Here is a 3,386-nt window from a genome sequence, read left to right as displayed (position 1 = left end):
GTTGGATTTGTGGTTTTCTGTCTTAATATGTACTTTGTATGTACATATGTAGTTGCTTGTGCCATCGTGTGAATGGTTGAATGCACAAAAGTGTGGGCATAAACGAGCAGACTTACAAATATTTATACAAATGTATGTATGTTGCAGTGGTTTTAGCCGAAAATTACACGCATCTGGATTTATTAGAGCGCACAATTGGCTTATTGCTCACATGCCAGCGGCCTGGGTAGCGATAATGTATCGCTTAAATTGACAGAGAATGCATTTCCATGCTAATTGAAGCTTCCTATTCGAGTGGTGAAGTAATGGAAAATGGCAACTGTTGCAATCAACTAAAGGAAAAATGTTGCGATTGCAATCTATGTACATACATATATAAATGTTTCGCTATTTACATCGGGTTGAATGCGATGAAAACTAGTTTAGTTTAGAATAAGGGCCAAGAAATAATCTTAAATTAAATAACACCTCAGTAGGTCTTATATGGTCGACAAGGCCACAAAATTTAATGGTTTTAGGAGTCATATCTTCGTTCTGATCATTTTGGTATGATTATTTTTTTTATAGGTCTTTCCCGAAAGTCGGACCGTAACAGTAAATGTGAATAATTTTTTCTGAGGATTTATAACATCGCTCGGCAGTCACAAAATCAATACGCTCGCAAGGACATTTTTGTTACTTATTTGTGATTGTACGCAAAAAAATTTATTTTCGTTCAATCTAAAAAAAAATCCCTGTTATTTGATAACCATATTAATAATAATAATTTTATTAACTAAACAAAATTTCAAAATCCTTTTAAAAAATTCTGACGTCAAAGAGAAAAACTTAAAACGCAGTTTTACAATATTAGGATCCCTAGTTTCATAAGTATATTACAGTGTAATAATGATACAAAAAATTTATTAATCTTTAATTATCCGCAGCCGATTACATCGCCAAATAAAAACTCTACCTCTCTCTCTCTCTTTCTCTCTCTCTACATCGACGGACCCAAAATGAACTGCGGCGTAGGAACTGTAGTATACTCTCAGGAACTCGGTGTCGCTCTGGCTCTACGCTTGTGATTAAAGCATCCTCCAAGCGAAAGTAGGGTTACCAAATCTACGCTACCCAAGAAATGAAAATTGGTATTACGCTCAATGTCTCAGTCAAATACATATTTACATCTCTCAATTGTGTTCGCGGACATAAGTTGAAACATCGAAGGCAATGAGTGAGCTGAATACATAATTGGTCGCAGTCAGAAGCCCGTTTGCCCAAATCTGAAAACAATTACTTGGCTGTTGGTTATTTAAAAGGAAGGGAAAAGGCCGTTCCGCAATTTGGATCAAATAGTAGCTTAAGTTGAAGGTATTGACTTATAATTGAGTTAAGATTTGCTTTCATGTATGACATACTCCAATTGGTGCCTAATCATACCCGGATGTGTATTGCGAAATCATAAAAATCTAGGTGACCAAGTGACTGAAAAACAGAAAGACTACAAATAAGTACTAAGTGCGCGCATGTACCTAAATTAACAAGCACTTTCCATGAAGTGAATGAAGTTAATAATACATTTAGGATGAAAGTAGTACTTGTCACATAAGTTATCTTACTTATGAACATTCATCAATAAATCAGTTGCATTCCTACAGTCGACAAGAGCACAAGTCTTTGGCATACTCTCAGCATTGTTGTGACATGGTGTCAGAAATGCTGTAAATCGCACTCACGTCTGGAAATTATCCGTTACATACACAAAGAAGAAATAAAAAAAAAACACATACAAAACCGGTGACTTAGCACAAACTTAGTTTGGTTTAGCCGACAAGAAAAAAAAAAAAAAAAAAACTAAAATTAAAATTAAAAAATCGAGCGATTAAGAAAAAAGTGATCTACGCGCTAGTAATCTGTAACGAAAGTTGAACTCATAAAATGGCTAGCATTAAACCACCAAAGCCGTTGCTCGTCAACAACGATATAGACATGGCAAGCGAATGGTCCGATTGGATAGATGAGTACAATAACTATTTCATTGCCGCGAAAATAAACGCGGAAACGGCAGAAGTGCAAGTGGCAAACTTGCGAGCATCGTTAGGCAGAGATGCTAACAAAGTCTTAAAAAATTTGGGCTTAAGCAGTGAACAATTAAAAAATATAGAACACATTAAGAGAAAGTTAACCGAACATTTTGCGCCGCCTAAAAATAAAACGTACGAAAGATGCCAATTTCATCGCATCAAGCAGCAACCGAATGAATCATTCGAAGATTTTCTACAAAAAACTCAGAGAGCAAGTAAGACATTGCTCCTACGGGGAAAATATGGATGAATTTATAATGGACCAAATAGTGCTAGGTATTTGTTCAGATGCCACGCGACAAAAGTTGTGGATCGAAGAAAATTTGACATTAGAAAAAACCAAAAAAAAAATTGCAGAGCTGCTGAGAGGGCGGGAAAATAAATATCAGAGCTTAGTAATGAAGCCAGCATCAATGCAATAAATGTTCGCGGAGACCGCGAGAAAGTCTTCCAGTGCAGTCGTTGCGGTTTGGAACATGGGCTTCTTGTTGTCCGGCATTCGGAAAAGAGTGTGGTGCGTGTGGCTACAAAGGTAACATTGAAAAAATGTGCAAAAACAGGAATGGTAACGGAAACGTAAAAAAAGGTAAAGGCGCGAAATCTAAGAGAGTTCACGTACTACAGCAAATGGATGATAGCGAAAGCCATGAAACGGAGAGCGAATGTAGACAGTTTAAATACGTAAATGTTATACATTGTGAGCGCGATTTCCATCAGCGTAGCCTGAAATCATAAGTCTTTAATGATTTTCATTCGTTTGTTAAGTTTTTAAGTTTTTTTTTGTCGGCCACCTTAGCCACAATTCAACGATATTAGTACAGGGAGCGTTCAAATAAGTAAGACGCCTGTCAAACGGACAGGTGGACGTTGATCAAACTTCCGCTGAGAGTCTCTTGTTTTATTTGGCTTGACATCGGTCGGATGGGCTACACACGTGCTGTAATTTATCTGAATTAATCGAGCATCGTCTCAGGAGTTAGACTAACACCGTTTAAAGTTATGTGCCCAATACCATTCCGGTTAACGCGAATTAATTATATTTTTCTTTGTAAACTCCGATCTCCGAAGTCCGCAAGCGACCGCTGAGTTGGAGGAAGAATTGGTCGCTCGACAAGATTGGTGGCTGAAATAGTAGCATACGCAGATGGTGGAGAATCCACGTGGAGCATTCTTCAGGGTTCATCCTGCATCCATGCAAGTCATTGCATCCAAGCGGAGCAGTATACGTGGAAAGCCGGAACAGGCTATTTTAAAAAGCATATACAGCATACACCACGCGGTTAAGTATGGAGTAATAGATTTGAGGGTGCAGAAAAAAAA

General features: G+C 37.7%; 1 protein-coding gene across 1 annotated transcript in view; it reads right to left on the bottom strand.

The window, feature by feature from the left end:
• Positions 1–3,386, bottom strand: part of LOC118742685 (G protein alpha o subunit) — a gene marked incomplete in the record, with an annotated part of 381,368 nt that overhangs the window by 21,535 nt on the left and 356,447 nt on the right.

Source organism: Rhagoletis pomonella, unplaced genomic scaffold (genome assembly GCF_013731165.1).
Source record: "Rhagoletis pomonella isolate Grant_MI unplaced genomic scaffold, Rhpom_1.0 Rhpom_scaffold_00007, whole genome shotgun sequence".
Lineage (NCBI taxonomy): Eukaryota > Metazoa > Arthropoda > Insecta > Diptera > Tephritidae > Rhagoletis > Rhagoletis pomonella.
Note: the sequence above shows the minus strand (reverse complement) of the source record. Positions and strands in the feature narration are given on the sequence as shown.